Source organism: Rutidosis leptorrhynchoides, chromosome 1 (assembly GCF_046630445.1).
Source record: "Rutidosis leptorrhynchoides isolate AG116_Rl617_1_P2 chromosome 1, CSIRO_AGI_Rlap_v1, whole genome shotgun sequence".
Lineage (NCBI taxonomy): Eukaryota > Viridiplantae > Streptophyta > Magnoliopsida > Asterales > Asteraceae > Rutidosis > Rutidosis leptorrhynchoides.
In genome coordinates this window covers 244836771-244859188 of record NC_092333.1, presented here as the reverse complement: position 1 = coordinate 244859188, position 22418 = coordinate 244836771, and positions in this window count along the sequence as shown.

Here is a 22418-nt window from a genome sequence, read left to right as displayed (position 1 = left end):
GAATTGGTTGATGGAGGTTGAAAGGACTTTGAAATCCTGTCAATGTGAACCGGAGTTGCGGGCTATGTATGCTTGTAGATTGTTAAAGGGTAGAGCAATGGTTTGGTGGAATGCATTGACATCCAGTATCCCGAAGGAGTATGTTAATCAGATTACTTGGGAACAGTTCCAAGGGAAAGTTTGTGAACAATATTATTCTTCGTTTGATCTTAACCGAATGAAGACTGAGTTTTTAGAAATGAGAATGACGCCTCAGATGTCAATTGATGAAGTGATTGGTCAGTTTATGGATAAGTTAAGATTTGTATCTCAGTGGGTACCAGATGAAGCATCAAGGATTCAACATTTTGTTAATGTGATCTTGCTAGAATACAGAATGTCAGTGAGAATGGCAGCTAGTTTGTCTCAGGCCTTTGTTATAGCCAGAATGGTGGAAAGTGATTTGAAAGCGGCAAGAGGAATGATGACAGGGAGTATGATGACTCCGAGTGGTCAAACGGGTGGTCAATCCAGTGGCAAGTCAAAGAAATCGTTTGGGTTTAGACAGATAGGTAAGAGTCGACAGAGTGGTTCTGGGTCTGGATCAAGTAGAGGAAATTGGTACCACACTTGTAAGTCTACACACAGTAGTCAATGTTCTGAAGCAACAAGACGGTGTTTGAGGTGTGGTGTTACCGGGCATGAGTACCAAGCTTGCGCATTTCCAGGAAATGTATGTTGGAGTTGTCATCAATCTGGGTATCGTGCTATAAATTGTCCGTCCAAGAGTGTAAATTCCGGGGTAGGGTCAGGTGTGCGTTCGGCATCAGTTGGAGGGTCTACTGCCTCGAGTGGGCAAAAGAGGAAAAACCCTCCCACAGTAGAGGCCAGAGCTTTTCAGATGTCAGTTGAGAAGGCTACAGAAACTGACGAAGTGATCACCAGTATGTTTTTAATCAACTCAATACCTGCTCGTGCATTGTTTGATTGTGATGTGAATAAGTCTTTTATGTCATTAAACTTTTGTGCTAAGTTGAATTTACCTGCTACTGTGTTGCCTGAACCGGTAAGAGTAGAGGTAGGTGATGGAAAGATCACACCCGTCACAACGTTTGTGACTGGGGTTAGTATTGATATTGAAGGAAAGTCATTTTCTTTGACTTGCTTAGTATTACCCATTCCTAGTTTTGACGTAGTGTTAGGAATGAATTGGCTGAGCCTACTTAGAGCTAGTATTAAGTGCGATAGGAAAATGATTTCCTTTCGTTTAGCTAATGGAAACCGTGTTATAGCCTGAGGGGAATGGGGTGGGTATAATTTTCCGTTGATATCAATGATGAAAGCCAAGAAATCCTTATCAAAAGGGTGTGAGTCGTTCCTAGCTTATGTAGTAGATGGTAAGAAAGAAAAGAAAGCGATGGTCGATATACCGGTAGTATCAGAATTTTCGGAAGTATTTCCAGATGAGTTACCAGGGTTACCGCCGGTAAGAGAAGTAGAGTATAAGATTGAATGGGTGTCGGGAGCCACTCCAGTTGCCAAAGCCCCATATCGTTTAGCGCCGTCGAAAATTCGTTAGATGATGTCACAAATTCAGGAGCTATTGGATCGTGGGTTTATTAGACCGAGTTCTTCTCCTTGGGGTGCACCGGTATTATTTGTTAAAAAGAAATACGGTACCATGCATATGTGTATAGATTATCGGGAGTTGAATAAGAGAACTATAAAGAATAAGTACCCGCTGCCTAGAATAGATGATTTATTCGATCAGTTACAGGGTGCTTCATACTTCTCCAAGATAGATTTACGATCTGGGTATCATCAGGTTAGAGTTGCAGAATCTGACATCCCGAAGACAGCATTTAGAACTAGGTATGGTCATTATGTGTAATGACCTGGAATTTTCCGACCAAATTATACTTATGAGATTAATATTTATATAAATTAAACCATACCAACATGATAAGCAATCCAAATTGTTGAGACTTGTGTTTTTGAAAAGAGTTTTACACAACGTTTGACCGTCCAATATGACCGATGATATCACGAACTATATAACATACGATAATTATACGTTTGTGTATATATATGTATTTATATATATTTAACATGATCTAAGGATGGTTTAACATCTCATTGTGTACCAATGACAATGAGTTATAAGTATATTTTGAAACTACTAACTTAAGTTTTCAAAAGGATAACTATACGTAACATTCTTTGATATATATACTTATAATCTATAATGCTTATACATGTATCGTATATATAATGTATTTACTCACTTTTTAAGGACTTAAATACATAAAACAATATAAGTATATTCACAAAATATAGCTATATTTGAATTCTGGTTCCGTTTCCTCAAGATTTCTATACGTATATCTAGGGTATATGTACCCGTATCATACCCAGCTTCTATACATATTTACTATTGGTATATACACATCAAATCAACATCCTAATCAACATTATTACTGCCCTAGATATGAGGTAACTAGAATTTGTCAAGTAGTATGAATTATTAGTAAGAAAACAAAATTAGGAATCCTTTTCTTTCTTTATAAATTAAAAACTTTTTTATAAATGAACACCATTTCTTCACTCCATTTTCTCATACCTACACCCTCATTTCTATCTCAAAATACTCCTAACTTCATACTTGATCATCTCCAAGCATTTTCCCCATCATTTAGCTTTAATTACAAGCCTTAAACACCATAAGAAAACTCTTTCAAGAACATATCAAAATAACCACCCATTTGAAGAAGTTTACTTCCAACCTTTTGATCTAACTCCACCACTCTTTGATTCCAAGATTATTTCTTATATTTTATAGTAACTTTGTTCAAGTAACTTGAGGTAGTAACCTTGTTCATAATCTTATTCAATTCATATTCATATAGCTATCTTATTTGGTGGTATAAAATTTTAACAACAAGAACATAGTTTGAATGATTTCAAACTTGTTCGCAAACTGAATAGATCCTTCTAACTTGACTTTTAAAATACTTCAAGACCTGAAATATATCATAATGATATGCTAACCTAACAAGATATAACTTGGTTTTACAAAAAACATCTTAAAAACTGAATCTACGTCGTCGGAGTGCAACCGGGGGCTGTTTTGGGTTGGATAATTAAAAACCATCTTGAACTTTGAATTGGAAGTTCATGTTCTGGAAAAATGATATTTATTATGAATATGTTAACACATAAAAATTTCATGGTTTAACTCAAAGTGTAAGTATTTTTAGAAAAATGATCATTAAATGTTGTTTTTATGATGGAAAATGATCACTTTCATAAGTTTCACCAAAGATTGACCTATAACCTATGATTTCGAATATAAACTAAGGTATTTTCAGTTCATATTCTTAAAATTTGACTCGATCCAAGGAAGTGGCAAGTTGAACCAACAAAAATGGAGTTGTAATGAAGAAACTACGACTAAAACAAGATTAGGTATCCGAAGCTAGATTAGCTACAAAAATATTTGGAGAAAAGTAAATTAATCATATCTTTTCTAATTAATATGATATTTTATATATAATTACTTATGATTTGATTTTATATATTTCAGGACCACCCGTAAACAACACGAGAAGATTAATCATAAGACCTCACGATTGTACGCAACACGTCATTTGACAACATGGTACTTTATGTACGCAACACGTCATTTGACAACATGGTACCATGGGTCGAGATTAATTCTGATCAATCGAATACGATGGGGTCTTTATTTATTTTATTTAAGCAACTAATTGTGGACCACTAACATCGGACTGCTAACTACGGACTAAGAAAATATTAAAAGTATATATATATATATATATATATATATATATATATATATATATATATATATATATATATATATATATATATATATATATATATATATATATATATATATATGTAACGATTACTTAAAAAGAAAATATGTTGAATTATATATATGGTTAGGTTCGTGATATCTATCGGAGGCCAAGTCGAATTAAATACCTTCAAGGCAAAAGTGAGTTTCATTTGCTCCCTTTTTAATTGCTTTTGCAATATATATTTTTGGGCTGAGAATACATGCGCTGCTTTTATAAATGTTTACAAAATAGACACAAGTACTTAAAAATATATTCTACGTTGAGTTGTACCACTGGCATATTTCCCTGTAGCTTGGTAACTACTATTTACATGGGTATTGTAAACGCGAATCATGTTGATAGATCTATCGGGCCTGACAACCCCAACCGGACTGGACGACCAGTATTCAACGGTTGCATAGTACTTCGTTTTAGTGATTACACTTGGTACGGTGTAGTGAGATTTCATAATAAAGGGAATATGCGACGTTGATTAAATGTTAAGTATGGTTACCAAGTGCTCAACCACTTAGAATGCTTTACATACACTTGCGAGTGTATTATGTTTATGATTATGAAATCTTGTGGTCTATTAACATATTGAAATGATTGTTATGATAAACCTATGAACTCACCAACCTTTTGGTTGACACTTTAAAGCATGTTTATTCTCAGGTACGAATTAAGTCTTCCGCTGTGCATTTGCTCAATATAAGGACATTACTTGGAGCCGATCATCGCAATGGGACCAAATGATGATGACTTCGTCCAGGTAGATTAGGACGGGTCCTTTCAGTTGGTATCAGAGCGGTGATTGTAGCGAACCAGGTCTTGGATTATTGTGTCTAACTAGTAGTTGTTAGGATGCATTAATGAGTCTGGACTTCGACCGTGTCTACATGTCAAAAGTTTTGCTTATCATTTCTAGTCGGAAATCATCTGCTTATCGTCCTTAGGAAATTACCTGCTTATCATTCATAAGTCTAGACACGTTTTACTGCATTTACTGCATTGATAGTGTATAGACGAATTCTTATCTTAGCATATCTGTTATTGCGAACTTTGACTGATATCTTTTCAAAGATTCTCCGTAATTTACGGGATTTTGGTATTATATATACATATGTAAATTATGTATTGAAGAGTACCAAATCTAACTCCTATAATCTATTCCATACCAAAAATTCATTTTCCCCATTATACAAGATGGATTCCGCATCTAGTTCGAATTCTTCAGATTCCGACAGTTATGCCGATATGGATTTCCATTCGGGCTCCGAAAGCAGCGTTACCGGAATGGATCAACCAATTTCCCATCATCTATTCTGGATGAATTGGGGATGGGTTCGTAATATACTAAATCACTGGAGACAAGAAGAAGGTGACCCATTCCATCCACCAAATTGCCCTCTTGGCGATGAACCTGAAGCACTTACCGGCGAACCTATTCGAAACACCATTTTCTCTCTCATTTCTAGAGTATCTCGTCACGATTATATACTATCCCATATTACAAATCTTGTTCATTCGCTCACTCCAACCGCCAATCATCCCGGTGTACTAGCAGAAGTTAACGAACTCCGTGCTCGCGTGACGACTTTGGAGAACATGGTGCGAAGGTTGCAAACACCAGCAGCAGCACCAGCAGCATAATCAGCACCACCATCAATAACATCAACAATACCATCATCACCACTAACAAACAACATCCGCATCACACGTCTCGACATCATAATCTGTCCCACAAACATCAACATCATACGCACGATAGATACCAAGGAGTACCAACAATAATGAACGATGAAGTATTGATCCATAACTTCATTGATATTCTACGAAGAATATGTGGTTTCAAAAAGTTTTAGAGATTTCTTATTTTAGCTCAAACCGAAAAGCAAATGAGATTAATATCATATTAACTCATTAAATTCATGATTTCATCTGAAGAAAATTTATATGTATATATGTTTTCATAAAGATTGTAATTAAAAGTTCTTTTGTACAAAATATTAATGGTGAAATTTTTTTTTTAACGGGTAGGTAATACCCGAGGAATAATTAGATTTCATCTTAATAAGTTACATTGTACATTCATCGAAGCTGATTCAATAGTCATTTACTATCCTACTTACAACCACCGATATACGTATCCGTTCACCGCAGAATAACCATTTTCATTCAATTTCATATTTGGATTTTGACTTCCCAGAATCCAACAAGTGGCATATGAAGAAAACATATGACAAAATAAAATCTGTTAGAAACAAACAAATTAACTATGAAAAATTTTGTTAAGAATCCTCGCTAACTGTTCCAGCTAACTGATTACATTTTATTTATCGCAGTTTATTTATCGCAATTTAATTATCGCACTTTTATTTATCGTCATTTAATTTCTGTAATTATTTTACGCACTTTAAATATCGGGACACGTATACAATGTTTTGACATATCATATCGACGCATCTATATATATTATTTGGAATCACCATAGACACTCTATATGCAGTAATGATCGAGTTCTCTATACAGGGTGAGGTTGATTCTACAATAATATATATAGTTTGAGTTGTGATCGAGTCTGAGAGGTATACGGGTCACAACACGTATTAATTAATTCGTATATTATATATTAAACTATATATGAATTATTGGACTGTTACTGTGGACTATCGACTGTGGACTAATGACATTGGACAATTAAAATGAATTAAATTATTGATTATAACATATGAAACTAAACATTTCTTCAAGATTGCCACTTGATTTCATTTTAAACCTCATTGTATCTCGACGATTACAATCAGCGTTCAAATCTATCATGATTCTTAAAAACACCTCAATCGAGAGGATAAACCAACCGCACTTCTTCTACGGAAGAAAAGATTGATGCATATAGTTATGCACCTGAAAAACCCTCGGAAACTGAGTAAACGTTTGACACGTATCTGTTCTAGTTCCTTTGACATTGTTATTACCGAAGATCGTTTTGCAATCCCTTTCCAAAGTAGCTAATTTTGTCACAGCTCCAGCAAGTCAACTCCGACTTTTTATCCGAAACAACTTTATTATAACCGCGATATATATGTGTACTCTTTATTGTTACTGGGGAACCTTTTATATTCCACAATTTACCATCAGCGATTAATCATTCTAAAAACACAATTCTCCTGAAACTACCTCGGTTTGATAACCGATGACCCAGATCAGTTAACTTTGAAAATACTGACGAAGCAGCATGTTGTAGATGATCTTAATGGCCAAAAGTTTGATGATAAAGAAAGGAGTGTTAGGAACGCTCGATAGAAAATTTAGTACCGAAAATCGGATTATGTGAAACTATGAAGAAAGCCGTGGACAAATCACAAAGAATAAGTTTGCCTTCAAAGAATCCAAATGATTTTGTGCCTGCTGAAATCGTTAGCAAACATCTTATTTCTCATTCTAAACCTTCACAGACAAATCTTCTTCATCATCCATTGATATTAGAAATTCTAAGATATTCTCGTATGTTCTATTATAAATATCCTCCATATTTCTGGCAATATTTTCACAACTATTCTTATCTGAGATCATTTATCTCTCCGTAATATCTGCAACATAAAATAAACTGTGTTAGTTTCTAAATTTTGAAACCTTCAAGTTTAAAATATGAATGTTTTGAAGTAGTGTTGGGAACTGAAGCATGGATTAGTATAATATAATGACACTTGATCAACGTCATTATATTACAGTAAGTCATGCTGAGTTTCTAATGAAGCATGATGATTCATAGTACCGTCATCATGTGCCATTTACACAACTCTTACATTCTATCTAATCTCTAAACATATCAAGAGAATATTTTTCTGGATGACTCGGTCTTCTCCAGGGTATTCTGGACAAATCAAAATCGTTCTATTACCATTTTCTTCTTAGAGCATTAGCTATGTTCATTCTGAATTTCATATCTACGAATTCCGGACCATTACTCGCTTGACTCGAAGTCGGGAAGAGAAAACGAAAGCATGAAGCTCCGAAAAATAATGAAGAATAAAAACTTTGATAATAACCCCGAAATTACAAACCGTGTATATCGATGCAGATAGCAATATAGAGACACGGGAGAATTAGAAACACTATAAACACAAGAGTATAGTAGAAGTAAATAGATTTTTCTGGTGGTAGATGAAAAAGAAGAATGACAGATATAAAAGTTAGGAGTATATCAAGAATCAGGACTGGATGGAGCATATTGATGAATGCTTTAAAGTAAGAATCAAAGGAGAAAGAATAGAAGGTTTGAGTCGTGCAAAATAAGGAAACGAAGGGGTGAATTTATAGTGAAATATCCGACAGAGCAATCGACACTGATTATTGCATATAATCAAAGAAGATCCTGATTTCCTTAATCACCAAAGAACCAAATCTTATTATGTAAGATTCTCTTTAAATCCCTTAAATCCCGGAAATCAATCATAACTACGTCATCGGTTAAGACGAATATATTTTACTCATCTCACTCTTTTACGATAGTCTCATTTATATTCTTCGCATAATCAAATCGTTTTATCTACATTACTCAATGATGATAAAACTCCATTATCACCTTATATTTGTCATGAAAACCTTCTTATTGTTATCCATATAAACCTCGAACAAATTTCGGGGACGAAATTTCTTTAACGAGTAGGTACTGTAATGACCCAGAATTTTCCGACCAAATTATACTTATGAGATTAATATTTACATAAATTAAACCATACCAACATGATAAGCAATCCAAATTGTTGAGACTTGTGTTTTTGAAAAGAGTTTTACACAACGTTTGACCGTCCAATATGACCGATGATATCACGAACTATATAACATACGATAATTATACGTTTGTGTATATATATGTATTTATATATATTTAACATGATCTAAGGATGGTTTAACATCTCATTGTGTACTAATGACAATGAGTTATAAGTATATTGTGAAACTACTAACTTAAGTTTTCAAAACGATAACTATACGTAACATTCTTTGATATATATACTTATAATCTATAATGCTTATACATGTATCGTATATATAATGTATTTAATCACTTTTTAAGGACTTAAATACATAAAACAATATAAGTATATTCACAAAAGATAGCTATATTTGAATTCTGGTTCCGTTTCCTCAAGATTTCTATACGTATATCTAGGGTATATGTACCCGTATCATACCCAGCTTCTATACGTATTTACTATTAGTATATACTCATCAAATCAACATCCTAATCAACATTATTACTGCCCTAGATATGAGGTAACTAGAATTTTTCAAGTAGTATAATTTATTAGTAAGAAAACAAAATTAGGAATCCTTTTCTTTCTTTATAAACTAAAAACGTTTTTATAAATGAACACCATTTCTTCACTTCATTTTCTCATACCTACACCCTAATTTCTCTCTCAAAATACTCCTAACTTCATACTTGATCATCTTCAAGCATTTTCCCCATCATTTAGCTTTAATTACAAGCCTTAAACACCATAAGAAAACTCTTTCAAGAACATATCAAAATAACCACCCATTTGAAGAAGTTTACTTCCAACCTTTTGATCTAACTCCACCACTCTTTGATTCCAAGATTATTTCTTATCTTTTGCAGTAACTTTGTCCAAGTAACTTGAGGTAGTAACCTTGTTCATAATCTTATTCAATTCATATTCATATAGCTATCTTATTTTGTGGTATAAAATTTTAACAACAAGAACATAGTTTGAATGATTTCAAACTTGTTCGCAAACTAAATAGATCCTTCTAACTTTACTTTTAAAACACTTCAAGACCTGTAATATATCATAATGATATGCTAACCTAACAAGATATAACTTGGTTTTACAAAGAACATCTTAAAAACTAAATCTACGTCATCGGAGTGCAACCGGGGGCTGTTTTGGGTTGGATAATTAAAAACCATCTTGAACTTTGAATTGGAAGTTCATGTTCTGGAAAAATGATATTTCTTATGAATATGTTAACACATAAAAATTTCATGGTTTAACTCAAAGTGTAAGTATTTTTAGAAAAATGATCATTAAATGTTATTTTTATGATGGAAAATGATCACTTTCATAAGTTTCACCAAAGTTTGACCTATAACCTATGATTTTGAATATAGACTAAGGTATTTTCAGTTCATATTCTTAAAATTTGACTCGATCCAAGGAAGTGGCAAGTTGAACCAACAAAAACGGAGTTGTAATGAAGAAACTACGACTAAAACAAGATTGGGTATCCGAAGCTAGTTTAGCTACAAAAATATTTGGAGAAAAAGTAAATTAATCATATCTTTTCTAATTAATATGATATTTTATATATAATTACTTATGATTTGATTTTATATATTTCAGGACCACCCGTAAACAACACGAGAAGATTAATTATAAGACCTCATGATTGTACGCAACACGTCATTTGACAACACGGTACTTTATGTATGCAACACGTCATTTGACAACATGGTACCATGGGTCGAGATTAATTCTGATCAATACGAATACGATGGGGTCTTTATTTATTTTATTTAAGCAACTAATTGTGGACCACTAACATCGGACTGCTAACTACGGACTAAGAAAATATTAAAAGTATTAAAAGTATATATATATATATATATATATATATATATATATATATATATATATATATATATATATATATATATATATATATATATATATATATATATATATATATATATATATATATATATATATATATATATATAACGATTACTTAAAAATAAAATATGTTGATATATTATATATATGGCTAGGTTCGTGATATCTATCGGAGGCCAAGTCGAATTAAATACCTTCAAGGCAAAAGTGAGTTTCATTTGCTCCCTTTTTAATTGCTTTTGCAATATATATTTTTGGGCTGAGAATACATGCGCTGCTTTTATAAATGTTTACAAAATAGACACAAGTACTTAAAAATATATTCTTCGTTGAGTTGTACCACTGGAATATTTCCCTGTAGCTTGGTAACTACTATTTACATGGGTATTGTAAACGCGAATCCTGTTGATAGATCTATCGGGCCTGACAACCCCAACCGGACTGGACGACCAGTATTCAACGGTTGCACAGTACTTCATTTTGGTGATTACACTTGGTACGGTGTAGTGAGATTTCATAATAAAGGGAATATGCGACGTTGATTAAATGTTAAGTATGGTTACCAAGTGCTCAACCACTTAGAATGCTTTACATACACTTGCGAGTGTATTATGTTTATGATTATGAAATCTTGTGGTTTATTAACATATTGAAATGATTGTTATGATAAACCTATGAACTCACCAACCTTTTGGTTGACACTTTAAAGCATGTTTATTCTCAGGTACGAATTAAGTCTTCCGCTGTGCATTTGCTCAATATAAGGACATTACTTGGAGCCGATCATCACAATGAGACCAAATGTTGATGACTTCGTCCAGGTGGATTAGGATGGGTCCTTTCATTATGAGTTCTTGCTAATACCATTTGGGTTAACCAACACGCCAGTAGTCTTCATGGATCTGATGAATGGGGTGTGTCATCCGTTTCTGGATAAATTCGTGATTGTGTTTATAGACAACATATTAGTGTATTCAAAGACAGAGGCCGAACATGTTAAACATTTAAGACAGGTGTTGAATGTGTTGAAACATGAGCAGTTATTTGCAAAATTTTCTAAGTGTGAATTCTGGTTAAGAGAAGTGCAGTTTTTGGGTCATGTAATTTGTGCCGAGGGTATAAAAGTTGTTCCATCAAAGATTGATGCGGTTATGAATTGGAAATTGCCAAGAAATCCGACAGAAATTAAGAGTTTTCTGGGATTAGCTGGTTACTACCAAAGGTTCATAAAAGATTTCTCGAAAATAGCGGGTCCGTTGACTAAGTTGACTCGAAAAGACATAGCCTTTCGATGGGTTGATGATCAAGAAAAGGCTTTTCAGACTTTAAAACAGTTATTGTGTCAGGCTCCAGTGTTAGCATTACCAGAAGGTTTAGATGACTTCGTGGTCTATTGTGATGCGTCTTTCGCCGGGTTGGGTTGTGTATTGATGCAGAGAGATAAAGTGATCGCGTACGCCTCCAGACAGTTGAAAGTTCATGAAATAAATTACCCTGCGCATGATTTAGAAATGGCTGCCGTAGTGTTTGCCCTGAAGCTATGGAGACATTATTTGTATGGGACACATTGTGTAATATGTACAGATCACAAAAGTCTGCAATATATTTTCTCTTAGAAAGAACTGAATATGCGTCAGAGACGGTGGCAAGAGCTGATTAAAGACTACGATTGTGAAATCAGGTACCATCCGGGTAAAGCAAATGTTGTAGCAGATGCACTAAGTCGTAAAAAGTCTGATGAGAATGTGAAATTTCTGCGTTTGAGTATAACTTCAGATTTGATCGATCAATTACGAACTGTTCAAGCCTGTGCTTTGTAGGATGAACATATTAAATCTGAACTTATGACTAAACAAAAATTTGACCTAATTGATGATTCTCGTAGACTTAAGACTTTAAATAACCGTATTTGGGTGCCTATGCTTGGAGACTTGAGGGATTTGATCATGACTGAAGCTCACAAATCCAGATTGACAGTACATCCAGGCAGTAATAAGATGTATCATGATTTGAAATCAGTATATTGGTGACCGACTATGAAAACAGACATCGCTCATTTTGTTGAAAAGTGCCATGTTTGTGCGCAAGTGAAGGCAGAACACCAGAAACCGTATGGTTCGTTGTGTCAGTTACAGATTCCAGAGTGGAAATGGGAGCATATCACGATGGATTTTGTGACAAAATTACCTAGAACTCAGAGAAAACACGATATGATTTGGGTAATAGTTGATCGTTTGACCAAGAGTGCTCATTTTCTTGCTACTCGTGAGACAGCGTCATTAAGTGAACTTGCTGATTTATATGTAAAAGAGATAATTAGTCGTCATGGTGTGACCTTATCGATTGTGTCAGACAGGGATTCTAGATTTGTATCGAACTTCTGGAACAGTCTACAATAGAATCTGGGTACACGTGTGAATCTTAGTACAGCTTATCATCCTTAGACAGATGGTCAGAGTGAATGAACGATACAGACACTGGAGGATATGTTGAGAGCATGTGTATTAGAATACGGTGGTTCGTGGGATACACATTTGCCGTTAGTTGAATTCGCGTATAACAATTCTTATCATTCGAGCATAGGAATGCCGCCTTACGAAATGTTGTACGGTCGTCATTGCAGAACTCTAACTTGTTGGTTAGAAGCTGGAGAGAAACAGATTGCTGGTCCCGAAATTGTTCAAATGACAGCCGAAAAGGTTGCTATTGCACGAGAAAAGTTGAAAGCTGCCAGAGATAGACAAAAGATGTATACAAATCCACGTAGACGTCCGATAACTTTTAATGTGGGTGATCGTGTGTATCTTAAGGTTTCACCATGGAAAGGGGTTATCAGATTTGGTAAACGTGGTAAGCTTGCACCAAGGTACATTGGACCGTTTCCAATTAGTGAGATTCTGAATGACCAGACAGTGGTGTTAGATCTTCCTTCTGAGCTGGCTGGTATTCACAATACCTTCAACGTGTGTTATTTGCGCAAGTATAAAGTCGATGACGAGACACATATCGTACCGCTAGTAGATTTGAAAGTTGATTTGAGTAATAAGTTGGTTCAGGAACATATCCGAGTGGTCGACAGAAAGGTTACTGAGTTAAGAAAGAAAGAGATCCCGATGGTTTTAGTTGAATGGAAACACAGCTTAGGGTCTAACTTGACGTGGGAGACAGAAGAGTTGATGAAGACCCGATACCCCCATCTGTTTGACCAAGACCAGATTCCGAGGACGAAATCTCTTTAAGGGGGTGGATTTGTAGCAGACTGAAAACGGGGTTAGAAGTAAGATTACTTAATTGCCCTTAGGTTTATAATTGTGTTTAAAATATTCTTTTATTTTAATAATATGTTTATTATTAATTGATTAGTTGGTTAAGACCAGTTTGTGACAAGGGTTACAGAAATGGTTCGTTTGTTGAGTTTGGACTCCGTTAGGGTTGCCAAATTATGTACGTAAGATATTAGATAACTGGTAAATACCCGTTTGTTATGGGGTATGGGTTTATAACACATTTAGAGTGTAATATCTGCTTTATTCTTCTCATTTCTAGACAATTCCCAAAACAAGTACGTACCTAACTTCATTTCCTCTCAAACCCTAAATTAATCCAAGCTAGAAATTGGATTGTAAGGCTTTAAGGATTGATTTATATCATCTTTGTGATCATTAATCCAGGTTTGTTTGCTTGAATTCGTATGTTAATTCTTATGAAATGGGTTTTGGGTGTAAATGGTTTTTAGGCATTTTTGAGCTTGAATCTTCATGTTTTATGTTTGTATGTGTTAATTGATGTTAGATATAGCTTCTATAAGGTTTATATGATGTTTTTCATGTGGTTTTGGTGTTAGAAATTGCAAAAATCGAGTTTTTGGGCCAAAAACGCGAAAATCAGCGTACAGGAGCTGTTCTTCAGCACCCACACTTTTGACAGGTCACTCATACGAGTGACCACACTTTTGAGGGTCAACCATGCGTGTGAGAGCTCACTCGCATGAGTGAGGCCTCAGTCACACGTGTGAGCACATGGTCAGATTTGTGGAAACTTGTTTTGGTCATAACTTTCAAACCATAACTCCGTTTTTGATGAATCAAGTATCGTTGGAATCGTAATGAAAAATACTTTTCAATGGTAAACTTTTTAGAAGCTATATCAGAATGTATTTGGGTCAGAAATAGAGATATTAGCGTGTGTGTCTAGTGTGCATTCGTTAATATGTTATTATGGGTTGAATTCTTGATATAGGCTTATGAATGATTGAATTTATGATGAATATAGGTTGGAAAATTTTATTACATGTTTTTATTGATGTTCCTTGTCACTCGCATGAATGAGCTTTCACTCGCACGAGTGAGCTTTCACTCGTACGGTTGAGGCAGACAACCGCATAGTGAACCGCACGAGTGAGTGACTACTTGAACTAGTATATTTGAAATTTGGATCGTACGGTTGAGATGTGATTCGTACGAGTCATATGTCACTCGTGTAGTCAACCGTACGGATCTACTATTGTCTAATTAGATATTTGGCCAAGGACTAAACGTACGAGTGAGGTGTCAACCGCAAGGTTGAGGTTCCTCAAACGTGCGGGTGATTGTCACTCGTACGGTTGACTGGTCAGGTGGTTAAGTGTTCTAGTGTTTATATATTGATGATATTGTCTTGTTGCTGGGATTATATCAAGACATGATTACTGACTTGGTTATGTTTATTCTCAGGTGGAAAGGATAAAGAGAAAGCTCAGTAGTTAGAATCTGAGCCGTTGTTGGTAATTGGTGAGTGGGTCTATCTTCGGATAGAGTTTAAGTAGCAAATCATGCTACTGTGGATTACTCTGATTACCTTGTGTAGTGTAGTGATTGCCATGCTAAATAGATAGTTGCATACTATGTTATCTATATATATTGTATATGTGCACTGTGTTTGACACCAGCCATGCCTAGGGCGGTTGGGGGCTTTCAACCATGCCTAGGGCAGTTGAAGTTTGTGTGAGGTCAACCATTCCAAGGGAGGTTGAGTCCAAGTCCTACAGTCTGTTAGTATAGCATAGAAGAACGCATGTGTTGTGTTTAGATAGTTATGCAGAGACTTGGTAGGAGGGACTATCGGTAGACTCTAGTTTGATCGGCTAGGAGTCGTGTGCCCGTACAAGCCGCCGAGCCTCATATTGTCGTTGTTTGTTTGCTTGATGGTTGTAAGCATGTTAGTAGACTGTCGTATGAGGGATTGCTTAAGCTTAATCTGTAGATAGATTCCATTCACTTAGCGGTGTGCTAATCCCCCACATTCCTTACCCTGCAGGTTTAGGTACTGTTGATGGGATCGGAACTTGATGTAGAAGACATGTTTGACTAGCAACTCTGATGTGGACATTTGTAACCGTGTTTGTAATAAAATAACACCGTTTGTGAAAGATAAACTTAAGCTTTTGTACTAATGTAATTAATATGGTGTTTTATTAACTAAGACTTCCGCTGTGTTATATAAAAAAAATGGCCGGTGTTACAACCGCCCACCGTTTTTGGTAGTTTTGTGATAAAATCCATCGTTATCCTTTCCCACTTCCATTGCGGGATTTCGGGTTGTTGAAGTAGTCCGAACGGTCTTTGATGTTCGGCTTTGACTTTGGAGCAAGTTAGGCATTTCCCAACATAAGTAGCGACATCCCCTTTAATGTTCGGCCACTAATATTGTTCCTTGATGTCGTGGTACATTGATGTGCGTAGAGGTGTATACGAAATAGTTATATTTTTACAACAAAATACTATTAAATACAATACAATTTTACACAAGTTATTTATTTATTTATAGAGTGGATATACCTAAACCTTGCTACAATACTTATAGGCAGTGTACGTAATCGTACAGTAGTGTAGTTTTTAGTAAGTCCGGTTCGTCCATAGGGAACTCGCCAAGTTTAACGCTATATTTTTAAAACTATATTTGTAAATAAACTTATATATTACAATTATTATTATAAAAGGGGGTTTTTACCGTTTAATGACCGGTTTGTCGATTTTAAAACTTTAGTCGCAGTTAAAACCTAATGTAAAATATTAAAAATAAATATAACTTAATTTAAAGCGTAAAGTAAATAACGATAATGAAATTGCGATAAATAAAAGTGCGATAAAATAAAATTTGCGATAATTAAAAGGTACGATAAATAAAATGACAATAAATTAAAGTGCGATAATAAAAAGTGCAATTAAATATGAAATATATAAATTATGCTTATTTAAACTTCCGTAATCATGATGTTTGACGTGTTGATTTTAGTTTATTACCATGGGTTAATTGTACCTTGTCCTGGATTATTAAATATGTCCGTCTGGTTTTTGTCCATAACAGTCCATCAGTCATAAATATAAAGTGCGAGTGTCCTCGTCAAATTATCCTTATATCCGAAGTCAAATATTCCAACTAATTGGGGACTTAAACTATAATTACACCAAGTGTCCTTGTATATAATTCACCCCTGTTTTAATAAGTCCATTAACTATTAATTCATTCCCATGTTCGGTTAAATGAACGATTATTAGTACTTATAAATATCCCTCCCATCGTGTCCGATCGAGTGTATATAGTTATTTATAGGTACGTCCAATTGTAAATCTTTATATTAAATTAACAAACTATCATGTAATTAAACAAATATAAAGTCCATTAATAGCCCATAGTCTAATTTCCACAAGTGTCATTCTTTTGTCCAAACCCCAATTATGGTACAAAGCCCAATTACCCCGTCTTTAATATTTAGCCCAACATCATGATTACTTCAATTTAAATAAGCATAATAATAACTTAGCTACGAGACATTAATTTAACAACAAAATTAAACATAACTTACAGTGGGTGTTATTAGCGTAGCGGTACACGGACAGAGTTTCGACTTACAAAACCTTAAACCATTCGACTAACCTAACCTTATTATTATCACTAACTTAAAATTAAAATTACAAATTGAGATTAATATTTGGAGTGATAATTGATACATATATTATGTATATAGAGTAGGAAATAGAAAAAGATGTAAAAAATTCGATCAGAATGCGCGACTTTTATAGCCCCACGTTTTACTGTAGACCTCCGCGAGTGCGGATATTTTGTTCACAAAAGTTCCGCGAGTGCGGAGGTATGGATTACAGCTCATCTCTTGATTTAAACGTGGGCTGCTGTATTTTTTTAATATATATATATATATATATATATATATATATATATATATATATATATATATATATATATATATATAATTTATATAATTATATATATTATATTATATTCTTGTGCATATTTGACTTGTAATTTTTGGTCCGTTGCGTCGCGCACTGAAAGTTGGTTCATGTCTCGGTTTCGGATTTTCGAACGTCCTTGCGTACTATTTAATATCTTGTACTTTGCTTTTTGCGTCTTGTACTCGTGTAATTTTGAGACGTTTCTCATCAATAATTTGAACCACTTTGATTGTACTTTGTACTTTTTAGCTTTTTGGTTGTTTGCGTCTTCAAATCGTCGAGTCTGTCTTTTGTCTACACCTTTTATTATTTAAACGAATATTACTTATAAATAGAACAATTGCAACTTGTCTTTCTTGAGAGATAATGCTATGAAATATATGTTCGTTTTTAGCAATATCAAATATTCCCACACTTGAGCGTTGCTTATCCTCAAGCAATATAGTCTTGTTATAAAAATACTAGAATCACTTCTTTATTCTTCACACTTTGTACATCAGTGATTTCTATACGGTGATATGAACAATGGTAGTAACGATGTGGTTTACAGTCCCACATGACTATGAAAATTTAGATCCTTTAGGAAATTGAATCTTTATTAAAACATTTGATCTTTTGAAAATTCAATCTAGTTTTTACCCTAGATAAGTTTTCCGGAATAACCCTTCACCGGTGTTTGCAAAATGTTTTTGTGGGTTTGGTGGGTTTCAGATTTGAAAATTTTAGCTCAAAACTTATGGTTTTGTGTCACCCACTTGCTAACCTTGTATTGGGAAAGCAACACGTCCAGTATACTTGCTCCATATATTACCTTTCGGTAAACTACCGTCCGGTTGTAAAGGAAAGCGTTGAACAAGCAACTGTTAAGGCAATGTCCCCTGACATGCTTTTAATTATGGTCCATAACGTGTCGGATGCAATTATTATCCTTTGTAGGAGCAATAGTAAAGCTCACCCTATAGTTTTTCTGTCTGGCACAAGGTCCTGTCTTTGACCATGCTATGCAACCACCGTTCTTACGATTGACACCCGATTTGGTTCAGGTGACTTAATGAATTCCAGGTGAATTCCTAGGATTTTACGTTCAATGGTAATGAATGCATTGAAAATAGGTTTTCAGAAAACAAATCGGTTTGTATTTTGATCAAAATATTTTCTCGTTCAAGCTCGAGTTTAGATATCATTGAATTCCATGAGTTTGTAATTCTCAATCTTTAAGGTCAATCTCTAGGATTGAGTAATATCAGTCTTAAAAGCTGATTTTGTTTATCTTTAAGGAGATTATCCTTTCTGGGGGTCTGATTCATTAGTCTTATCAAGCTAATTTGCACGGCGCCCTCCCCATTTTACGAGACAGATCCTCTCATGGTTAGGATAAGTCTGACCACTTGGCGACTCTGTTTGATGCTGAGATCCGTGGATTTCCAGCTGATTTTCGAGAAAACTTTTCAAAGTTTTTCGTAGACTCTACAACTGGTCTGGACGACAACTTCTTGACCTAAATCAAGAAGCGCGTGTCTTTTTCGGAAGACTTTACTTCCTTTTAATGATGGAATTGATTCATCGTGTAGATCCATCTATTCTTTCAAAAGTATTACAATAAATCGGGTAAAATGGTTAATTTTGTCCAAAACAAAAGTATCTTTGTACAAAATATGTGATATATGTTTTAAAGAACTTGGTAAATTTTTCCCACACTTGGCTTTTATTTTTCTTTATTTGCTTTTTTATTGTCCTCTATTTCACTTTAAATGAATTCTAATATTTTGGGTTGTTTCTCAATTTATGTCCTTTCCGAGGTAACAATAATTTCGGTGTTGACACCTAGTTTTATCGTTCATAAATATGTATAAACATGATTTTGAATTCATTTAATTGAAAGTTTTGAAAAATTTTACTAGAATTGGGTAGTCAGTATATAAGACTAGGGCTGTTCTTTATTATCAGAGAGCACTAGATTCTAATACAACTACTGCGTTACTAGTATTTTTAATGGTAACCAAGTGTATAAGTCAAAAATTTTAAAAATCCGAAAGAATTTAACCCCTTCCCACACTTAAGATCATGCAATGCCCTCATTTGCAAGAAATCAGTAACAATTTAAATTATTGAGGGTGATTAGCGTAGAAAAAATGATTAAATTTTACCAAAGTTTCCAAACATATTGGCGTTTGTTTGTTGAATGATAAATGGTGCACATCATTTGTTCATTCCCGCAGTTGTTATTTCACATATATTTTGCATCTTGTCGTCAAAATTAGTTGCTTTTGCTGAACTTAATGCCAGTCTTTGAAAATGCGCTGTTTTACCCTGTTTTTTACATGAGATAAACTACAAACATATATATACATATTTTTGAAGTTGGGTATATCACTCCACATTCAAAAATTATTAAAAATCTAATAAGAAAAGTTAGAAAAGTATAAAAACTATTAAAGTATCAAAAGAAATATTAAAAGTATAAAATTACAAGTTACCAAATAAATAAAAATAAGCATAAAAAAATAATCAATTAGGGTTGATAAGGATGGTGCCAGTAGGGATCCCATTCATAGCCCTATGTACTGTAGAATGCTTGAGCTGGGTCATATGTAGGGTACGGTGGTCGGGTCTGTATAGTCCAGGGAGGAAATACGGGCATTGGAGTAGCAATGTAATTTGCATTTATGTGTGCACGATGACTTATGATTTGGTTTTGATGATACTGCCAATCTTGAAATGCTCGTTGTCTATCCATTTCATACTCATGATGAGCCATAAAAAGTTGCATTTCTGTCATCTCATTCCCCCCTCCCGCATTACCTTGCTGCTGATCTCTTTCGACCTGTGGATGCGAGCCATCATATGGTGCTGCAGCGTTATGTCGTGTCTTTAAAACCTTAGCACCATGATATACTTTCAAACCAATTGGATCACGGGGTTCTGGTGCTGCAATTATTAATCCCCCTGACTTCTATCGACACCGAGATACTCAGCAATTAAAGTAACAAAGATACCACCTCCGATTATACCATTAGGCCGTATACTCTTAACTATAGCTGATAAATAATAACCCACGCAATAAGGTATACTCACAGTGCTCTGTGGGTCTCGAATACACATGAGATAAAATAAATCATTCTCATTTACTTTCTCTTTGTTCTTACCTCGCTGTGTAATCGAGTTTGCTAAGAACCTATGGATTACTCTTAGCTCAGCTCTATCAATATCAGTATAAGAGTTATTCCCCCCACGAAATCGGTTATGCCTAATCATTCTACTCCATACACCATTCATATCAAAATTCTCATCAACCCTCCTACCCTCAACTATCAACCTTTGACAATCAGCAGATGCTAGTTCCTCAGGCGTATATATACACAAAGCTTGAGCCATGTCTAGTAGAGACATATGGCGCATCACACCTCCTAATAAAAATCTAATAAAACTACGATCGGTTAAGGTAGATAATAATTCTACACACCATTCTCTATATACACGCCTACGTATATTAAACAAACATTCCCAATCAGTAAAAGTAGAATTACCATACCTTTGTGTAAGTAATTCTCTGATTGGACCGGCCAATCCGACTGTTTCTAACGGTTCCCAATCTATTACTCTAGGTACGTCAACAACATTAGACTGAAGTGTGTGCAAGTTCCTCTGGTATTTTGGATAATCTATCCAATGTCGATCAAACCTTAAATTAGGATGTAAATCTGCCAATTCTATATTTGAATATGAAATGAATTAATGCGGTAAATCTTGTCTATATTGGTCATTAATCTCCTATTCTTCTGCATTCTCAGGAGGAGCATTGTGAGCCTGAGATGCGGATGAAGATTCACCCCTTTCAGTCTGTAAAACACATCAAACACAATTTTTGTGTATCCAAATATGTATTAGTGTTAGTAAAATCATAAATCAAAACAATTACAATGACATGTTTAAACTATATTAAACTTTATACACATTTTCATAATACTAACAATTCTATATTTTTACAAATAAACTTATATGAAAATGTATACAACATTCCAAATCATTTAACTTCTAAAACATGTCAAAAATAATCATTATAGCAATTAAACAGGTTCCACATGGCATTCATATGAATTAGATCAAGTTCATGTATTTTTTTATTCAAAAAGTCTACTTTAATACTTGAAAATCATGTTTAGGATCAAAGTTTTGATCATTTATCAACCTAAACATGTTACGCTACTCAATTTAGTATAAACTAACAACAAAATTCGGCCATAACCTGTTTATATCAAAAAGCCCTAAATTTTGCTCAAGAACACAAACCCTAGATTGCTCAAAATTTGAAGTTTAAGGCTTCTAATCATGTTAAATAGCATCAATCTAGGTTATACAAGTATAATATACAATCAATTTAAGCATAATTACACTAGAAATCATCAAAATCAAATTAGGTATATTTTTGTTCAAGAAAACTAATAATCCGAATTAAAGGGTGTTTAGATGTAGAAATTACCGATTTTCTTGAGTAACTTCTTGGTAGCATCCTTCTCAACATGATTTTAGCAAAAAATTTGATGTTTAACGGTGAAAAATCGCGAATTTGAGAGTGGTTTTGTGGGTTTTTCGCAGTAAAATAAAAAAAAATGGGTGTGGGTGTGTGAAAACTGGTCTGTCGACCAGTTTATCTGGTCTGGGATTCCAGACCTCTGCGAGTGCAGATGTGGAACCCACAA